Source organism: Anomaloglossus baeobatrachus, chromosome 6, assembly GCF_048569485.1.
Source record: "Anomaloglossus baeobatrachus isolate aAnoBae1 chromosome 6, aAnoBae1.hap1, whole genome shotgun sequence".
NCBI lineage: Eukaryota > Metazoa > Chordata > Amphibia > Anura > Aromobatidae > Anomaloglossus > Anomaloglossus baeobatrachus.
This window is the reverse complement of record NC_134358.1, coordinates 573,366,284-573,388,297: the sequence shown is the minus strand read 5'-3', so window position 1 is coordinate 573,388,297 and position 22,014 is coordinate 573,366,284. Positions and strand designations below refer to the sequence as shown.

The following is a 22,014-nucleotide window of genomic DNA, read 5'->3' as shown; positions in this document are numbered from 1 at the left end:
AGGGGGGTGAGGACTTGTGCATTGGGACGGACTGTGTCATATTGTACCCGCGGAGCCCTTCTTTATTATGGGGGTCTCCAGGCTCCATACATCGGGGGTGGGGGGATCTATGGTGTTTTGGAGAGATTTATGGATCCCCAAAAGAAACATCACAGGTGGAGGACACAGAGCGGTGGGAGGGGATTAGTGGGGTCCAGCAGTGCGGCAGTTCTAGGGTGCACATGGGCATGTGTTCTGTATGGGGGAGGGAATTAGTGGGGTGCAGCAGTGCGGCAGTTCTAGGGTGCACATGGGCACGTGTTGTGTATGGGGGAGGGGATTAGTGGGGTGCAGCAGTGCGGCAGTTCTAGGGTGCACATGGGCACGTGTTGTGTATGGGGGAGGGGATTAGTGGGGTGCAGCAGTGCGGCAGTTCTAGGGTGCACATGGGCACGTGTTGTGTATGGGGGAGGGGATTAGTTGGGTGCAGCAGTGCGGCAGTTCTAGGGTGCACATGGGCTCGTGTTCTGTATGGGGGAGGGGATTAGTGGGGTGCGGCAGTTCTAGGGTGCACATGGGCACGTGTTGTGTATGGGGGAGGGGATTAGTGGGGTCCAGCAGTGCGGCAGTTCTAGGGTGCACATGGGCACGTGTTGTGTATGGGGGAGGGGATTAGTGGGGTGCAGCAGTGCGGCAGTTCTAGGGTGCACATGGGCACGTGGTCTGTATGGGGGAGGGGATTAGTGGGGTGCAGCAGTGCGGCAGTTCTAAGGTGCACATGGGCACGTGTTCTGTATGGGGGAGGGGATTAGTGGGGTGCAGCAGTGCGGCAGTTCTAGGGTGCACATGGGCACGTGTTGTGTATGGGGGAGGGGATTAGTGGGGTCCAGCAGTGCGGCAGTTCTAGGGTGCACATGGGCTCGTGTTCTGTATGGGGGAGGGGATTAGTAGGGTCCAGCAGTGCGGCAGTTCTAGGGTGCACATGGGCTCGTGTTCTGTATGGGGAGGGGATTAGTGGGGTGCAGCAGTGCGGCAGTTCTAGGATGCACATGGGCACGTGTTCTGTATGGGGGAGGGGATTAGTGGGGTGCAGCAGTGCAGCAGTTCTAGGGTGCACATGGGCACGTGTTCTGTATGGGGGAGGGGATTAGTGGGGTGCAGCAGTGCGGCAGTTCTAGGGTGCACATAGGCACGTGTTGTGTATGGGGGAGGGGATTAGTGGGGTGCAGCAGTGCGGCAGTTCTAGGGTGCACATGGGCACGTGTTGTGTATGGGGGAGGGGATTAGTGGGGTGCAGCAGTGCGGCAGTTCTAGGGTGCACATGGGCTCGTGTTGTGTATGGGGAGGGGATTAGTAGGGTCCAGCAGTGCGGCAGTTCTAGGGTGCACATGGGCGCGTGTTCTGTATGGGGGAGGGGATTAGTGGGGTGCAGCAGTGTGGCAGTTCTAGGGTGCACATGGGCTCGTGTTGTGTATGGGGAGGGGATTAGTGGGGTGCAGCAGTGCGGCAGTTCTAGGGTGCACATGGGCACGTGTTCTGTATGGGGGAGAGGATTAGTGGGGTGCAGCAGTGCGGCAGTTCTAGGGTGCACATGGGCTCGTGTTCTGTATGGGGGAGGGGATTAGTAGGGTCCAGCAGTGCGGCAGTTCTAGGGTGCACATGGGCTCGTGTTCTGTATGGGGAGGGGATTAGTGGGGTGCAGCAGTGCGGCAGTTCTAGGGTGCACATAGGCACGTGTTGTGTATGGGGGAGGGGATTAGTGGGGTGCAGCAGTGTGGCAGTTCTAGGGTGCACATGGGCTCGTGTTGTGTATGGGGAGGGGATTAGTGGGGTGCAGCAGTGCGGCAGTTCTAGGGTGCACATGGGCTCGTGTTGTGTATGGGGGAGGGGATTAGTGGGGTGCAGCAGTGCGGCAGTTCTAGGGTGCACATAGGCACGTGTTCTGTATGGGGGAGGGGATTAGTGGGGTGCAGCAGTGCGGCAGTTCGAGGGTACACACGGGCACGTATTCTGTATGGGGGGGGGGATTAGTGGGGTCCAGCAGTGCGGCAGTTCTAGGGTGCACATGGGCATGTGTTCTGTATGGGGGAGGGGATTAGTGGGGTGCAGCAGTGCGGCAGTTCTAGGGTGCACATGGGTACGTGTTCTGTATGGGGGAGGGGATTAGTGGGGTGCAGCAGTGCGGCAGTTGTAAGGTGCACATAGGCACGTGTTGTGTATGGGGGAGGGGATTAGTGGGGTGCAGCAGTGTGGCAGTTCTAGGGTGCACATGGGCACGTGTTCTGTATGGGGGAGGGGATTAGTGGGGTGCAGCAGTGCGGCAGTTCTAGGGTGCACATGGGCACGTGTTGTGTATGGGGAGGGGATTAGTGGGGTGCAGCAGTACGGCAGTTCTAGGGTGCACATGGGCACGTGTTCTGTATGGGGGAGGGGATTAGTGGGGTGCAGCAGTGCGGCAGTTCTAGGGTGCTCATGGGCACGTGTTCTGTATGGGGGAGGGGATTAGTGGGGTGCAGCAGTGCGGCAGTTCTAGGGTGCACATGGGCTCGTGTTGTGTATGGGGGAGGGGATTAGTGGGGTGCAGCAGTGCGGCAGTTCTAGGGTGCACATGGGCACGTGTTGTGTATGGGGGAGGGGATTAGTGGGGTGCAGCAGTGCGGCAGTTCTAGGGTGCACATGGGCTCGTGTTCTGTATGGGGAGGGGATTAGTGGGGTGCAGCAGTACGGCAGTTCTAGGGTGCACATGGGCACGTGTTCTGTATGGGGGAGGGGATTAGTGGGGTCCAGCAGTGCGGCAGTTCTAGGGTGCACATGGGCACGTGTTCTGTATGAGGGAGGGGATTAGTGGGGTGCAGCAGTGCGGCAGTTCTAGGGTGCACATGGGCACGTGTTGTGTATGGGGGAGGGGATTAGTGGGGTCCAGCAGTGCAGCAGTTCTAGGGTGCACATGGGCACGTGTTCTGTATGGGGAGGGGATTAGTGGGATGCAGCAGTGCGGCAGTTCTAGGGTGCACATGGGCACGTGTTCTGTATGGGGGAGGGGATTAGTGGGGTGCAGCAGTGCAGCAGTTCTAGGGTGCACATGGGCGCGTGTTCTGTATTGGGGAGGGGATTAGTGGGGTGCAGCAGTGCAGCAGTTCTAGGGTGCACATGGGCACGTGTTGTGTATGGAGGAGGGGATTAGTGGGGTGCAGCAGTGCGGCAGTTCTAGGGTGCACATGGGCACGTGTTCTGTATGGGGGAGAGGATTAGTGGGGTCCAGCAGTGTGGCAGTTCTAGGGTGCACATGGGCACGTGTTCTGTATGGGGGAGGGGATTAGTGGGGTGCAGCAGTGCGGCAGTTCTAGGGTGCACATGGGCACGTGTTCTGTATGGGGGAGGGGATTAGTGGGGTGCAGCAGTGCGGCAGTTCTAGGGTGCACATGGGCGCGTGTTCTGTATGAGGGAGGGGATTAGTGGGGTCCAGCAGTGCGGCAGTTCTAGGGTGCACATGGGTGCGTGTTGTGTATGGGGGAGGGGATTAGTGGGGTGCAGCAGTGCGGCAGTTCTAGGGTGCACATGGGCACGTGTTCTGTATGGGGGAGGGGATTAGTGGGGTGCAGCAGTGCGGCAGTTCTAGGGTGCACATGGGCACGTGTTCTGTATGGGGGAGGGGATTAGTGGGGTCCAGCAGTGCGGCAGTTCTAGGGTGCACATGGGTGCGTGTTGTGTATGGTGGAGGGGATTAGTGGGGTGCAGCAGTGCGGCAGTTCTAGGGTGCACATGGGCACGTGTTCTGTATGGGGGAGGGGATTAGTGGGGTGCAGCAGTGCAGCAGTTCTAGGGTGCACATGGGCACGTGTTCTGTATGGGGGAGAGGATTAGTGGGGTGCAGCAGTGCGGCAGTTCTAGGCTGCACCTGGGCACGTGTTCTGTATGGGGGAGGGGATTAGTGGGGTGCAGCAGTGTGGCAGTTCTAGGGTGCACATGGGCACGTGTTCTGTATGGGGGAGGGGATTAGTGGGGTGCAGCAGTGCGGCAGTTCTAGGGTGCACATGGGCACGTGTTGTGTATGGGGAGGGGATTAGTGGGGTGCAGCAGTACGGCAGTTCTAGGGTGCACATGGGCACGTGTTCTGTATGGGGGAGGGGATTAGTGGGGTGCAGCAGTGCGGCAGTTCTAGGGTGCTCATGGGCACGTGTTCTGTATGGGGGAGGGGATTAGTGGGGTGCAGCAGTGCGGCAGTTCTAGGGTGCACATGGGCTCGTGTTGTGTATGGGGGAGGGGATTAGTGGGGTGCAGCAGTGCGGCAGTTCTAGGGTGCACATGGGCACGTGTTGTGTATGGGGGAGGGGATTAGTGGGGTGCAGCAGTGCGGCAGTTCTAGGGTGCACATGGGCTCGTGTTCTGTATGGGGAGGGGATTAGTGGGGTGCAGCAGTACGGCAGTTCTAGGGTGCACATGGGCACGTGTTCTGTATGGGGGAGGGGATTAGTGGGGTCCAGCAGTGCGGCAGTTCTAGGGTGCACATGGGCACGTGTTCTGTATGAGGGAGGGGATTAGTGGGGTGCAGCAGTGCGGCAGTTCTAGGGTGCACATGGGCACGTGTTGTGTATGGGGGAGGGGATTAGTGGGGTCCAGCAGTGCAGCAGTTCTAGGGTGCACATGGGCACGTGTTCTGTATGGGGAGGGGATTAGTGGGATGCAGCAGTGCGGCAGTTCTAGGGTGCACATGGGCACGTGTTCTGTATGGGGGAGGGGATTAGTGGGGTGCAGCAGTGCAGCAGTTCTAGGGTGCACATGGGCGCGTGTTCTGTATTGGGGAGGGGATTAGTGGGGTGCAGCAGTGCAGCAGTTCTAGGGTGCACATGGGCACGTGTTGTGTATGGAGGAGGGGATTAGTGGGGTGCAGCAGTGCGGCAGTTCTAGGGTGCACATGGGCACGTGTTCTGTATGGGGGAGAGGATTAGTGGGGTCCAGCAGTGTGGCAGTTCTAGGGTGCACATGGGCACGTGTTCTGTATGGGGGAGGGGATTAGTGGGGTGCAGCAGTGCGGCAGTTCTAGGGTGCACATGGGCACGTGTTCTGTATGGGGGAGGGGATTAGTGGGGTGCAGCAGTGCGGCAGTTCTAGGGTGCACATGGGCGCGTGTTCTGTATGAGGGAGGGGATTAGTGGGGTCCAGCAGTGCGGCAGTTCTAGGGTGCACATGGGTGCGTGTTGTGTATGGGGGAGGGGATTAGTGGGGTGCAGCAGTGCGGCAGTTCTAGGGTGCACATGGGCACGTGTTCTGTATGGGGGAGGGGATTAGTGGGGTGCAGCAGTGCGGCAGTTCTAGGGTGCACATGGGCACGTGTTCTGTATGGGGGAGGGGATTAGTGGGGTCCAGCAGTGCGGCAGTTCTAGGGTGCACATGGGTGCGTGTTGTGTATGGGGGAGGGGATTAGTGGGGTGCAGCAGTGCGGCAGTTCTAGGGTGCACATGGGCACGTGTTCTGTATGGGGGAGGGGATTAGTGGGGTGCAGCAGTGCGGCAGTTCTAGGGTGCACATGGGCTCGTGTTCTGTATGGGGAGGGGATTAGTGGGGTGCAGCAGTGCAGCAGTTCTAGGGTGCACATGGGCACGTGTTCTGTATGGGGGAGAGGATTAGTGGGGTGCAGCAGTGCGGCAGTTCTAGGCTGCACCTGGGCACGTGTTCTGTATGGGGGAGGGGATTAGTGGGGTGCAGCAATGCGGCAGTTCTAGGGTGCACATGGGCACGTGTTCTGTATGGGGGGAGGGGATTAGTGGGGTGCAGCAGTGCGGTAGTTCTAGGGTGCACATGGGCACGTGTTCTGTATTGGGGAGGGGATTAGTGGGGTGCAGCAGTGCGGCAGTTCTAGGGTGCACATGGGCACGTGTTGTGTATGGGGGAGGGGATTAGTGGGGTGCAGAAGTGCGGCAGTTCTAGGGTGCACATGGGCACGTGTTCTGTATGGGGGAGGGGATTAGTGGGGTGCAGCAGTGCGGCAGTTCTAGGGTGCACATGGGCACGTGTTGTGTATGGGGGAGGGGATTAGTGGGGTGCAGCAGTGCAGCAGTTCTAGGGTGCACATGGGCACGTGTTGTGTATGGGGGAGGGAATTAGTGGGGTCCAGCAGTGCGGCAGTTCTAGGGTGCACATGGGCAGTGTTCTGTATAGGGGAGGGGATTAGTGGGGTCCAGCAGTGCGGCAGTTCTAGGGTGCACATGGGCACGTGTTCTGTATGGGGGAGGGGATTAGTGGGGTGCAGCAGTGCGGCAGTTCTAGGGTGCACATGGGCACGTGTTCTGTATGGGGGAGGGGATTAGTGGGGTCCAGCAGTGCGGCAGTTCTAGGGTGCACATGGGCACGTGTTCTGTATGGGGGAGGGAATTAGTGGGGTCCAGCAGTGCGGCAGTTCTAGGGTGCACATGGGCAGTGTTCTGTATAGGGGAGGGGATTAGTGGGGTGCAGCAGTGCGGCAGTTCTAGGGTGCACATGGGCACGTGTTGTGTATGGGGGAGGGAATTAGTGGGGTCCAGCAGTGCGGCAGTTCTAGGGTGCACATGGGCAGTGTTCTGTATAGGGGAGGGGATTAGTGGGGTCCAGCAGTGCGGCAGTTCTAGGGTGCACATGGGCACGTGTTCTGTATGGGGGAGGGGATTAGTGGGGTCCAGCAGTGCGGCAGTTCTAGGGTGCACATGGGCGCGTGTTCTGTATGGGGGAGGGGATTAGTGGGGTCCAGCAGTGCGGGAGTTCTAGGGTGCACATGGGCACGTGTTCTGTATGGGGGAGGGGATTAGTGGGGTGCAGCAGTGCGGCAGTTCTAGGGTGCACATGGGCGCGTGTTCTGTATGGGGGAGGGGATTAGTGGGGTGCAGCAGTGCGGCAGTTCTAGGGTGCACATGGGCGCGTGTTCTGTATGGGGGAGGGGATTAGTGGGGTCCAGCAGTGCGGGAGTTCTAGGGTGCACATGGGCACGTGTTCTGTATGGGGGAGGGGATTAGTGGGGTGCAGCAGTGCGGCAGTTCTAGGGTGCACATGGGCGCGTGTTCTGTATGGGGGAGGGGATTAGTGGGGTCCAGCAGTGCGGGAGTTCTAGGGTGCACATGGGCACGTGTTCTGTATGGGGGAGGGGAGACGTCTCTGCTGCCGCTTATCTCCGGGGAAGAAGTGCAGCGTTGTATGTGGAGACGTCAGAGGAAAATCATCCAGAAAATGTCCCCGACAAATGTCTCATGTCCCCCCCTCCCCGGTATATGGGGGCGCCACATAACGAGCGGCCTATAAATAACCGCAGCTGTCACTGCCGGAGAAGCCACAGATCAGTGTATATATATATAAGATAATGTGGTAGAAAATAGAAATGGCCGCACATCGAGAATTCCTAAGTTGATCTAATGCCGCTGCAAAAAATTCTCTCCCTGAACATGAGGTTGTTGGTGTAACATTATAATCAGACTATGAAGCCGCGGCAACGTCATGGCAACCGCTGATGCCTTAATGGTGCGGAACCGTGCACCAACCATCGCCATAGCGACAATGCAGCAACCGACCCGGTGCCTCCCAACACCCATGACTCCAGGCCACACCGCCCCTCAGACACCGAACCACCGCAACAATGGCCGCCACACACAGCAGCACTCTGTGACCGGAGCCGATTAACGCACCTCACGTCAGCTCCGTGTATACATATAGTGCAGGGGTCTCAAACTCGGCCGGGTGCATGGGCCGCACCGAGGAAAAAAATAATTTGGGGGGCCGCATTCTTTGCAGGACAAAGTGACATTTTTATTGGTACCATATATATGTTTTTTACACACCTTTGGATGACTGATTTTCAACATTTTTCACTTGTTTATTATAACAAATGTGCACATTCTTTGGTTAAATCTAAAAAAAAAAAATTGATGTTAAAAAAAGTCATGCCTTATTTTGTTTTTGTTTTTTTTTACATTTTATCCCTTTCTTGTCACTAATAGTGTTACAATTGTCACTATATAGAAATTTTGGCCAATATCCTTTAGTAATGTTCCCCATCCAATAGTCATGTGCCCACCTTGTCCCCATCCTATAGACATGTGCCCACCTTGTCCCCATCCTATAGTCATGTGCCCACCTTGTCCCCATCCTATAGACATGTGCCCACCTTGTCCCCATCCTATAGTCATGTGCCCACCTTGTCCCCATCCTATAGACATGTGCCCACCTTGTCCCTATTCTATAGTAATGTCCCCATCCAATAGTATTATGCCCATCCTTGTAATGTCCCCATCTTTTAGTAATGTCCCCATCCTATAGACATGTGCCCACCTTGTCCCTATTCTATAGTAATGTCCCCATCCAATAGTATTATGCCCATCCTTGTAATGTCCCCATCTTTTAGTAATGTCCCCATCCTATAGACATGTGCCCACCTTGTCCCTATTCTATAGTAATGTCCCCATCCAATAGTATTATGCCCATCCTTGTAATGTCCCCATCTTTTAGTAATGTCCCCATCCTATAGTCATGTGCCCACCTTGTCCCCATCCTATAGTCATGTGCCCACCTTGTCCCCATCCTATAGTCATGTGCCCACCTTGTCCCCATGCTATAGTCATGTGCCCACCTTGTTCCCATCCTTTAGTCATGTGCCCACCTTGTCCCCATCCTATAGTCATGTGCTCACCTTGTCCCCATCCTATAGACATGTGCCTACCTTGTCCCCATTCTATAGACATGTGCCCACCTTGTCCCCATTCTATAGTCATGTGCCCACCTTGTCCCCATCCTATAGACATGTGCCCACCTTGTCCCCATCCTATAGTCATGTGCCCACCTTGTCCCCATCCTATAGACATGTGCCCACCTTGTCCCCATGCTATAGTCATGTGCCCACCTTGTCCCATCCTTTAGTCATGTGCCCACCTTGTCCCCATCCTATAGACATGTGCCCACCTTGTCCCTATTCTGTAGTCATGTGCCCACCTTGTCCCCATGCTATAGTAATGTGCCCACCTTGTTCCCATCCTTTAGTCATGTGCCCACCTTGTCCCCATCCTATAGTCATGTGCTCACCTTGTCCCCATCCTATAGACATGTGCCTACCTTGTCCCCATTCTATAGACATGTGCCCACCTTGTCCCCATCCTATAGACATGTGCCCACCTTGTCCCCATCCTATAGACATGTGCCCACCTTGTCCCCATCCTATAGACATGTGCCCACCTTGTCCCTATTCTATAGTCATGTGCCCACCTTGTCCCCATCCTATAGACATGTGCCCACCTTGTCCCCATCCTATAGACATGTGCCCACCTTGTCCCCATCCTATAGTCATGTGCCCACCTTGTCCCCATCCTATAGACATGTGCCCACCTTGTCCCCATCCTATAGTCATGTGCCCACCTTGTCCCCATCCTATAGTCATGTGCCCACCTTGTCCCCATCCTATAGTCATGTGCCCACCTTGTCCCCATCCTATAGTCATGTGCCCACCTTGTCCCCATCCTATAGTCATGTGCCCACCTTGTCCCCATCCTATAGTCATGTGCCCACCTTGTCCCCATCCTATAGACATGTGCCCACCTTGTCCCCATCCTATAGACATGTGCCCACCTTGTTCCTATTCTATAGTCATGTGCCCACCTTGTCCCCATCCTATAGTCATGTGCACACCTTATCCCCATCCTATAGTCATGTGCCCACCTTGTCCCCATCCTATAGTCATGTGCCCACCTTGTCCCCATCCTATAGACATGTGCCCACCTTGTCCCCATCCTATAGACATGTGCCCACCTTGTCCCCATCCTATAGACATGTGCCCACCTTGTTCCTATTCTATAGTCATGTGCACACCTTATCCCCATCCTATAGTCATGTGCCCACCTTGTCCCCATCCTATAGACATGTGCCCACCTTGTTCCTATTCTATAGTCATGTGCACACCTTATCCCCATCCTATAGTCATGTGCCCACCTTGTCCCCATCCTATAGTCATGTGCCCACCTTGTCCCCATCCTATAGTCATGTGCCCACCTTGTCCCCATCCTATAGTCATGTGCTCACCTTGTTCCTATTCTATAGTCATGTGCCCACCTTGTCTCTATTCTATAGTCATGTGCCCACCTTGTCCCTATCCTATAGACATGTGCCCACCTTGTCCCCATCCTATAGACATGTGCCCACCTTGTTCCTATTCTATAGTCATGTGCCCACCTTGTCCCCATCCTATAGTCATGTGCTCACCTTGTTCCTATTCTATAGTCATGTGCCCACCTTGTCCCCATCCTATAGTCATGTGCTCACCTTGTTCCTATTCTATAGTCATGTGCCCACCTTGTCCCTATCTTATAGTCATGTGCCCACCTTGTTCCTATTCTATAGTCATGTGCCCACCTTGTCCCCATCCTATAGACATGTGCCCACCTTGTCCCTATTCTATAGTCATGTGCCCACCTTGTCCCCATCCTATAGACATGTGCCCACCTTGTCCCCATTCTATAGTCATGTGCCCACCTTGTCCCCATCCTATAGTCATGTGCTCACCTTGTTCCTATTCTATAGTCATGTGCCCACCTTGTTCCTATTCTATAGTCATGTGCCCACCTTGTCCCCATCCTATAGACATGTGCCCACCTTGTCCCTATTCTATAGTCATGTGCCCACCTTGTCCCCATCCTATAGACATGTGCCCACCTTGTCCCCATTCTATAGTCATGTGCCCACCTTGTCCCCATCCTATAGTCATGTGCTCACCTTGTCCCCATTCTATAGTCATGTGCCCACCTTGTCCCCATTCTATAGTCATGTGCCCACCTTGTCCCCATCCTATAGACATGTGCCCACCTTGTCCCCATCCTATAGTCATGTGCTCACCTTGTCCCCATCCTATAGTCATGTGCCCACCTTGTCCCCATCCTATAGACATGTGCCCACCTTGTCCCCATCCTATAGTCATGTGCCCACCTTGTTCCTATTCTATAGTCATGTGCTCACCTTGTTCCTATTCTATAGTCATGTGCCCACCTTGTTCCTATTCTATAGTCATGTGCTCACCTTGTTCCTATTCTATAGTCATGTGCCCACCTTGTCCCCATCCTATAGTCATGTGCTCACCTTGTTCCTATTCTATAGTCATGTGCCCACCTTGTCCCTATCTTATAGTCATGTGCCCACCTTGTTCCTATTCTATAGTCATGTGCCCACCTTGTCCCCATCCTATAGACATGTGCCCACCTTGTCCCTATTCTATAGTCATGTGCCCACCTTGTCCCCATCCTATAGACATGTGCCCACCTTGTCCCCATTCTATAGTCATGTGCCCACCTTGTCCCCATCCTATAGTCATGTGCTCACCTTGTTCCTATTCTATAGTCATGTGCCCACCTTGTTCCTATTCTATAGTCATGTGCCCACCTTGTCCCCATCCTATAGACATGTGCCCACCTTGTCCCTATTCTATAGTCATGTGCCCACCTTGTCCCCATCCTATAGACATGTGCCCACCTTGTCCCCATTCTATAGTCATGTGCCCACCTTGTCCCCATCCTATAGTCATGTGCTCACCTTGTCCCCATTCTATAGTCATGTGCCCACCTTGTCCCCATTCTATAGTCATGTGCCCACCTTGTCCCCATCCTATAGACATGTGCCCACCTTGTCCCCATCCTATAGTCATGTGCTCACCTTGTCCCCATCCTATAGTCATGTGCCCACCTTGTCCCCATCCTATAGACATGTGCCCACCTTGTCCCCATCCTATAGTCATGTGCCCACCTTGTTCCTATTCTATAGTCATGTGCTCACCTTGTTCCTATTCTATAGTCATGTGCCCACCTTGTTCCTATTCTATAGTCATGTGCTCACCTTGTTCCTATTCTATAGTCATGTGCCCACCTTGTCCCCATCCTATAGACATGTGCCCACCTTGTCTCTATTCTATAGTCATGTGCCCACCTTGTCCCTATTATATAGTCATGTGCCCACCTTGTCCCCATTCTATAGTCATGTGCCCACCTTGTCCCTATTCTATAGTCATGTGCTCACCTTGTCCCTATTCTATAGTCATGTGCCCACCTTGTCCCTATTCTATAGTCATGTGCCCACCTTGTCCCTATTCTATAGTCATGTGCCCACCTTGTCCCCATTCTATAGTCATGTGCCCACCTTGTCCCTATTCTATAGTCATGTGCTCACCTTGTTCCTATTCTATAGTCATGTGCTCACCTTGTTCCTATTCTATAGTCATGTGCTCACCTTGTTCCTATTCTATAGTCATGTGCCCACCTTGTCCCCATCCTATAGTCATGTGCTCACCTTGTTCCTATTCTATAGTCATGTGCCCACCTTGTCCCCATCCTATAGTCATGTGCCCACCTTGTCCCCATGCTATAGTCATGTGCTCACCTTGTTCCTATTCTATAGTCATGTGCCCACCTTGTCCCCATCCTATAGTCATGTGCCCACCTTGTCCCCATCCTATAGTCATGTGCTCACCTTGTTCCTATTCTATAGTCATGTGCCCACCTTGTCCCCATCCTATAGTCATGTGCCCACCTTGTCCCCATGCTATAGTCATGTGCTCACCTTGTTCCTATTCTATAGTCATGTGCCCACCTTGTCCCCATCCTATAGTCATGTGCCCACCTTGTCCCCATCCTATAGTCATGTGCCCACCTTGTTCCTATTCTATAGTCATGTGCCCACCTTGTCCCCATCCTATAGACATGTGCCCACCTTGTCCCCATCCTATAGTCATGTGCTCACCTTGTTCCTATTCTATAGTCATGTGCCCACCTTGTCCCCATCCTATAGACATGTGCCCACCTTGTCCCCATCCTATAGACATGTGCCCACCTTGTCCCTATTCTATAGTAATGTCCCCATCCTGTAGTAATGGGGGGGGGCAGTGGCGGCGGCCTGTGAAAGGGGGCGCTATAATTTACCTATCGCTCTCGGCTTCCATCCACAGACGCCGGAGTGAAGCTGAGGGGGCGGTCTCCGGGCCCAGATCCACAGTGATTGGACAGATTGGTCACAAGGCCGGTCTGTCCAATCAGAGCTGGGGGCGGGTGAAACACAGGTCACCCAGCTCCAGCCAATGATCGGTGCTACAGCTGCACTGATCAGGGCTGGATTTCAATGTTGCAGCCATTTTCAATGGCTGGAACATTACAATGGTTGTGATTGGCTGACGAACGCCGCACAGCCAATCACAGCCTCCGTAGGTCCGGGGAGGAGACACCACCCTCCTGAGGTCCCCTCCTCCCCGAATCTAAGGTATTTGCTATTTGCAATGCAAACAGCGATCGCAGCCACCGGGGCCGCGATCTCGCCATGACGTACTGGGTATGTCATGGGTCCTTAAGTACCAGGGAGCCATGACGTACCCAGTATGTCATAGGTCGCTAAGGGGTTAATGTGCCGTCCTTCACATACACAAAAAATAAAAAAACACCATTCTTCTCACCTGTCCCGCGCTACCTCTGCTTCTTGCTGTCTGCAGCCCATGCCCCGGTGACTATCGCGGCCGGTGCAGGGGCCGCAGCCACTGGCAGCGATTTATGTCAGATCAGATGGTTGTTTTGCCGGCGCTGCGCGCGCACGGTCCTTGCTTCTGAGAGCGCAGCGCCGGCAAAACACTCATCTAACAAAGTACAGACAGTGGCTGCGGCCCCTGCACCGGCCGCAATAGTGACCAGGGAAACGGGCCTGGGGGCCGCACGAAGAAGCCTGACGGGCCGCATGTTTGAGACCCCTGATATAGTGTGTATATCTAATATATAAAGCTCAGTGTGTGTGTGTGTGTGTGTATGTGTGTATGTGTGTGTGTATATATATATATTACAAACAGTTGCACACTGCAAAACCATAAAAATACTCTACCTAATGAAAAGATGTCTTGGAGGTATTTCTAATATTAGAATGGCCCTTGTATGGCTGCTCGGTGCTGCCGGTGCAGTGTGAAGTTACTCTACGCAGGACCGTGAAGAAGGCGCATAGCGCTGGAACGTGTAGTCCTTTGCTGCAGCGCTATTATTTGTGTGGCGTTCCCTCTATGTTTTCTATGACAATGGATTAATAAAGAAGAATTTTATAACTTTGGTGAAATTTCATCCTTTTGCTGGATCCCAAAACTAAGGGCATGTGCGCACGTTGCGTCCAGGACCTTGCAGAAATGAACGCATCCTCTGGCAGAAGTTGTCATTGTCAAATTTGTTTTTTGCCACAAAAATGCAGGAAATAAGCATGTGTTTTTCCTGCGTTTTTCTTGCGTTTTTCTTACATTTTTGCCGCGTTTTTCTTGCGTTTTTGCCGCGTTTTACATGCATTTTCTGTGCTTAAAGACAAATGTGTTTTCAATACAAAGACACTACTAAATAAAGTTTAAACATTCAAACACTTTGAAAGCAAGGTTTTTTTCCTTTTTTTTCTATCATACACAAAATAACTAATTTTAATAAAATGATTATTCTGATTTAATATTTATTATTTTCCTCTTATTTTATAGTCGGGCTGGATGTGACCTTACTATAATGCCAAAAACACTTTATGCAACAAAAAGAATGTTAAACGCTAGTAATTTGATGTCGGATGCGTTTGGAAAGTTCTCATTGACTTCAATGTTATCAAAACGCTGCCAAAATGGCAAAAACAATGGACGTCGCTTCTTCAAACGCACGGATTTTGACAAATTTAAGCAACTAAAACGCTGCGTTTTTAAAAGCATTGTGCGCACAAGAAATCACGATTTCCCATAGACTTTGCCTGGAAATCAAAACGCAGGCATTTTGGCAATAAAATGCTGCAATTCAAAACGCTGCGAAAACGCATGAAAAAACGCAACGTGCGCACATGGCCTAATTTCTATTTGTTGAAGCATACTCCATGCCTGGATCCCTGCAGAACACAAGGGGAACACCGACCCGTGCATGAGAAGAACTCCTTGGTGGTAGCTGGCTACATGTTTTATACATTCGTTGAGAGATATATATATCTAATATATAAAGCTGAATGTGTGTGTATGTGTGTATGTATGTATGTATGTGTGTATGTATGTGTGTATGTATGTCCAGGATTGGCATCTGCACCGTCGCAGCTACAGCCACACAATTTTGCACACTCACACTTCTGGACCCCGAGAGCGTCATAGGCTATGTTTTGAGGGGAAATTTTAACCCCACGCTTTACAGTTATTCACCAAAAAACCTGCCTCCATTAAAGCGAATGGAGCTGGGAGGCACAGTACAGCCAGAACTTCAGAAGAATGCGCAGCCACACCCTTATATGGAATGTTGGCGTGTCACAATGCAGCCAGGGAAAGAGACAGACACAGACAGGGTAAGAAACAGACATAGACAGGGTAAGAAACAGACATAGAAAGGGTAAGAGACAGACACAAAGAGACAGACACAGACAAACAGAGACAGGGAATGAGACAGACACAGAGAAACAGACAGACAGGGAAAGAGGGAAAGAGACAGACAAAGAGAGAGAGACAGAGAGATATATACAGAGGGGGAGACAGACAGTGAATGGGAGAGAAACAGAGAGACAGTTACTATCCCGGGCAGCACCGGGTGCTACAGCTATCTAATATATAAAGCTGTGTGTGTGTATGTATATGTGTGTGTGTGTGTGTGTCCGGAATTGGCATCTGCACCGTCGCAGCTACAGCCACAAAATTTTGCACACTCACACGTCTGGCCCCCGAGAGCGTCATAGGCTATGTTGTGAGGTGAAATTTTAACCCCGTGCATTCCAATTTACCAATCAATTTTGCCCCTATCTACATAATGGGGAAAAATACAGTTTTGTTAATACATACTATTTTGTTAACAGCAGTTATTAACCCAGGCGAAGCCGGGTAGTACAGCTAGTGTGTATGTGTGTGTGTGTATATATATATATATATATATATATATATATATATATATATATATATATATATATATATATATATATATATATATATATATATGTATGTCATATGAAAAAGTTTGGGCACCCCCATTAATGTTAACCTTTTTTCTTTATAACAATTTGGGTTTTTGCTATTTCAGTTTCATATATCTAATAACTGTTGGACTGAGTAATATTTCTGGATTGGAATGAGGTTTATTGCACTAACAGAAAATGTGCAATCCGCATTTAAACTAAATTTGACCGGTGCAAAAGTATGGGCACCCCAACATAAAAGTGACATTAATATTTTGTAGATCCTCCTTTTGCAAAAATCACAGCCTCCAGTCGCTTTCTGTAGCTTTAAGGCTTTGTGCGCACTAGAAATGTGAAGTTTCTCAAGAAAATTTCTTAAGAAACTTCTGGGAGTGGAAGATTTCCGGACCTCCAGAAAAAATCCGCACTGCGGATTAGCCGCAAATTTGCCGCGATTTTCCCGCAGGTTGTTCCCTGCGGATTTTGCAGGCTGTACTGCAGAAATCCGCAGGTACCTGCGGAAATGAATTGACATGCTCATTTTCTCAAGACATTTTCTCAAGAAAATCTTCTCAAGGAACTTTCTTGAGAAAAATCCGCAGCGTGCGCACAGCTATTTTTTTTCTCATAGGATTTGCTGGGAAATGTCTGCACAAAGATTGCAGACATTTCTCAAGAAATTTCCGCAGCAAATCCACGGTTAAAACGGACTAGTGCGCACATAGCCTTAATGAGTTTCTGGATCCTGGATGAAGGTAGATTTGACCATTCCTGTTTACAGAACAATTCCAGTTCAGTTACGTTTGATGGTCGCCGAGCATGGACAGCCGCTTCACATCATCCCACAGATGTTCAATGATATTCAGGTCTGGGGACTGGGATGGCCATTCCAGAACATTGTATTTGTTCCTCTGCATGAATGCTTGAGTAGATTTGGAGCGGTGTTTTGGATCATTGTCTTGCTGAAATATCCATCCCCTGCGTAACTTCAACTTCGTCACTGATTCTTGCACATTATTGTCAAGAATCTGCTGATACTGAGTTGAATCCATGCAACCCTCAACTTTAACAAGATTCCCGGTGCCGGCATTGGCCACACAGCCCCAAAGCATGATGGAACCTCCACCAAATTTCACTGTGGGTAGCAAGTGCTTTTCTTGGAATGCCGTGTTTTTTACCTCCATGCATAACGCCTTTTTATATGACCAAACAACTCAATCTTTGTTTCATCAGTCCACAGGACCTTCTTCCAAAATGTAACTGGCTTGTCCAAATGTGCTTTTGCATACCTTAGGCGACTCTGTTTGTGGCGAGCTTGCAGAAACGGCTTCTTCCTCATCACTCTCCCATACAGCTTCTCCTTGTGCAAAGTGCGCTGTATTGTTGACCGATGCTCAGTGACACCATCTGCAGCAAGATGATGCTGCAGGTCTTTGGAGGTGGTCTGTGGATTGTCCTTGACTGTTCTCACCATTCTTCTTCTCTGCCTTTCTGATATTTTTCTTGGCCTGCCACTTCTGGGCTTAACAAGAACTGTACCTGTGTTCTTCCATTTCCTTACTATGTTCCTCACAGTGGAAACTGACAGGTTAAATCTCTGAGACAACTTTTTGTACCTTCCCCTGAACAACTATGTTGAATAATCTTTGTTTTCAGATCATTTGAGAGTTGTTTTGAGGAGCCCATGATGCCACTCTTCATAGGAGATTCAAATAGGAGAACAACCTGCAAGTGGCCACCTTAAATACCTTTTCTCATGATTGGATACACCTGCCTATGAAGCTCAAAGCTCAATGAGGTTACAAAACCAATTTAGTGCTTCAGTAAATCAGTAAAAAGTAGTTAGGAGGGTTCAAATCAAGAAATTGATAAGGGTGCCCATACTTTTGGACCGGTCAAATTTTGTTTAAATGCGGATTGCACATTTTCTGTTAGTACAATAAACCTCATTTCAATCCAGAAATATTACTCAGTCCATCAGTTATTAGATATATGACACTGAAATAGCAAAAACCCAAATTGTTATAGAGAAAAAAGGTCAACATTAATAGGGGTGCCCAAACTTTTTCATATGACTGTATATCACAGGGGTGTCTCCATACACTGACACTATCACCTGATTGGATTACGCTGAGACCCCTCCCCCACCTGGTAACACCCAGATGTCCATATATTCATACATTATCAGTTAGAATAACGGAGGAACGGGACAACACCGAGATATAAGGAGACAAGCTCCAGAACCGTATAATGGGGAAGATGAGGATTTACTAAAGCTGCCGAATCTGGAGAAGATGGCTGCTGTTTACTGATCTTCTCTGGTCATCTGCAAGTTTCCCTGTGACTTTTTCCCTTCTGGGCTGTGACTTTTTCCCTTCTGGGCTGTGACTTTTTCCCTTCTGGGCTGTGACTTTTCCCTTCTGGGCTGTGACTTTTCCCTTCTGGGCTGTGGCTTTTCCCTTCTGGGCTGTGACTTTTTCCCTTCTGGGCTGTGACTTTTTCCCTTCTGGGCTGTGACTTTTTCCCCTTCTGGGCTGTGACTTTTCCCTTCTGGGCTGTGACTTTTCCCTTCTGGGCTGTGACTTTTTCCCCTTCTGGGCTGTGACTTTTCCCTTCTGGGCTGTGACTTTTTCCCTTCTGGGCTGTGACTTTTTCCCTTCTGGGCTGTGACTTTTTCCCTTCTGGGCTGTGACTTTTCCCTTCTGGGCTGTGACTTTTTCCCCTTCTGGGCTGTGACTTTTCCCCTTCTGGGCTGTGACTTTTCCCCTTCTGGGCTGTGACTTTTTCCCTTCTGGGCTGTGACTTTTCCCTTCTGGGCTGTGACTTTTCCCTTCTGGGCTGTGACTTTTTCCCCTTCTGGGCTGTGACTTTTTCCCTTCTGGGCTGTGACTTTTCCCCTTCTGGGCTGTGACTTTTTCCCTTCTGGGCTGTGACTTTTTCCCTTCTGGGCTGTGACTTTTTCCCTTCTGGGCTGTGACTTTTCCCCTTCTGGGCTGTGACTTTTTCCCTTCTGGGCTGTGACTTTTTCCCTTCTGGGCTGTGACTTTTTCTCTTCTGGGCTGTGACTTTTCCCTTCTGGGCTGTGACTTTTTCCCTTCTGGGCTGTGACTTTTTCCCTTCTGGGCTGTGACTTTTCCCCTTCTGGGCTGTGACTTTTTCCCTTCTGGGCTGTGACTTTTTCCCTTCTGGGCTGTGGCTTTTCCCTTCTGGGCTGTGACTTTTTCCCTTCTGGGCTGTGACTTTTTCCCTTCTGGGCTGTGACTTTTACCCTTCTGGGCTGTGACTTTTTCCCTTCTGGGCTGTGACTTTTCCCCTTCTGGGCTGTGACTTTTTCCCTTCTGGGCTGTGACTTTTTCCCTTCTGGGCTGTGACTTTTTCCCTTCTGGGCTGTGACTTTTCCCCTTCTGGGCTGTGACTTTTTCCCTTCTGGGCTGTGACTTTTACCCTTCTGGGCTGTGACTTTTCCCTTCTGGGCTGTGACTTTTCCCTTCTGGGCTGTGACTTTTTCCCTTCTGGGCTGTGACTTTTTCCCTTCTGGGCTGTGACTTTTTCCCTTCTGGGCTGTGACTTTTTCCCTTCTGGGCTGTGACTTTTTCCTTCTTTCTGTGACTTTTCCTTTCTTTCACAGCTCTGAAATCCGGGTAAAGATCTGAAGACTCTTAATTCTGCGGATATAATGGAGGAGGAAAGTGATGTTCGTGGTGGTGATCGGTGCACAGAGGAGGATCCTGCAGGTAACCGCCCCGGTGAGGAGTCACCACTATATAAAGCGGAGAAGAGTCACGCTCTCCTCGTTCTCAGGACCGGACAGTTCTGGGCCGGAGATTTTATGTTTTGTGTTTTCTCGGTTTCTTCAGCCGTAGATTTCCCCATTCAGATAAATACAGATGATATCTGGTGATAATGTGATAGCGCTATATGTGATAACACCGCTGTGCTCCTATAATATGGAGGTAAGGTACAGCGGGAACATGGAGGGAAATAGGATTATGTGCCCGGGACCGATATCTGCATCATTTGCGGTCACTGCTGATGGGGGGAGTTGTAGAATTTTGGACTATGGGGCCTTTGACAAAACCGCACCTCACAGCCCCGCCCTGATGTCTCTAATACGTTAAGGTCACATAATACGGCCTCGTCACTTCTGCCAATACATGACGTTCCGCACCCCAGGGGTACGTAAGGTCAGCTTGGCGCAGTGTTATGCTGACACCCCCTGTCCACACGGCACAGGGAGGGAGACAGTGAGTTACGCAAACTCCGGCATTACACCACAAGCGCTCACAACCCTGACAGGCCACCAGACCCAGTGACACCGAAACCTGCCAGCCCGGTAATCTGCCACCAGCTCCTCATTAGATATAAGCCTGGTCCATTAGCAGGATTATATCGGGCCAGAAACCAGCCGAGGTCACGGACATGGGATTCATGAACGAGATAAAAGAGGAACTCAGAATTACATTATATATTTAATCTCCTTAATTTCACACTAAATAATCTAATATATAAAACTGAATGTGTGTGTGTGTGTGTGTGTGTGTGTATATGTGCACTAAAGGAATCCGCACCGTCGCATTTACAATGACAACATTTTGCACAGACACCTTATGTTATTCACTGAACGTCATAGACTACGTTTTGACGGGAAAATCTAACCCCGTGCTTTACAGTTATTCTCCAAAAAACCTGCCTCCATTAAAGTCAATGGAGCTGTTAGGTTATTAATAGGAGCTGTGATTGGTTGCTATAGGAACAAAATAAATTGTTAGTATAAGAAGCGTATGTGTGAGGTAATAAGATGTCAGTGGGGAGACGAATAGAGAGAGACAGAGACAGACGGGGAAGAGATAGAGAGAGACAGATAAAGAGACAGACAGGCAAACAAGCATAGAGGCATAGACAAGGAAAAAGATGAGGAAAGAGACAGATGGGGGACAGAGACAGACCTGGAATGAAACTGACAGGGAAAGAAACTGACAGAGAGAGACAGACAGGGATATAGACAGAGGCACCTGGATAGAGACAGACACACACACAGGGAAAGAGACAGACAGAGACTGGGAGAGAGACAGTTACTGTCCCGGGCAACGCTGTGTACTGCAGCTAGTAAACTATATACACAATGAATCTACAGCTTTGAGTGAGAAATGCAAATAGAAGGTAAAAACAACCAATGAATGATCCAACATTGTATAGTGGCAACTGTAAAATAACAACAAAACCCTAGATAAATAATAGAGCAAATAACCAGAGATAGAAACATATTACATCTTTATTAAAACATAAAACTAAGCAACAGACAAAGAGGATAAGTGAAGAAAATTGCATCCATAATCCTCCTACACAAGCGCGTGCGGATCACAAATGAGGATCTGCATGAGACGTATATTCAGTAATTGACCACGAGGATCAGAGCAGAGAGGACAAGTGCAAGGTGATGAAAGAATTGCACATTCTCAGTGTTATGGACAAGATTATGAACTATTTATAAGTTAAATGAAGATATCCAAAAACCAGGATATAAGATGGTGTTTGAACTGCATTCGACATCACAAGACTCATCAGTCTGGACTTTCATGTGACAAGTGAATCATGCTGACACAGCTTAATATAAATGAGGAAGCAGGCACATATACAGTGTATATATATATATATATATATATATTACAGAATAAGCTATTTTACTTTATCCAATAAGAGACGTGTTACGTATTCTTGGCTCTTAGCCAAGAAGTTCTTTTAAATGTTTGTCCACTTCCGTATTAAACCAGTCATATTTTCTATGCAGATCCGTGTCATTTCTCTGGCCTGTAAGGAAGAATAGTATGCATGCTGCTAACAAATGCCTCATGATTTGGATGCAGACAGGGTTAAGGTAGATGCACAATTAGATTGCATCACTGTAAATTTATGGCCTGCCTTATCATCAGAAAAAATATTGTATTATTGTATATTGCACGCCCCAAATACAGATTGATATAAATATTACACAGTCTCAGGCCTCCGACACACATCCATGCCGCCGGTACGTGTTTGGTACGTTTTTGCACATACCAGCGGCACGGAGACACGTACACCAATGCAACCCTATGGTAGCAGGCACACACATGTAAAACCACATGGAACGTGTGTCCG

At 50.2% G+C, this 22,014-nt stretch overlaps 1 protein-coding gene across 1 annotated transcript in view; it reads left to right on the top strand.

Annotated features, from left to right (window-relative positions):
- LOC142243695 (uncharacterized) overlaps positions 1–22,014 on the top strand; it is a 541,000-nt gene that overhangs the window by 311,754 nt on the left and 207,232 nt on the right. The gene's annotated exons all lie outside the window — the stretch shown is intronic.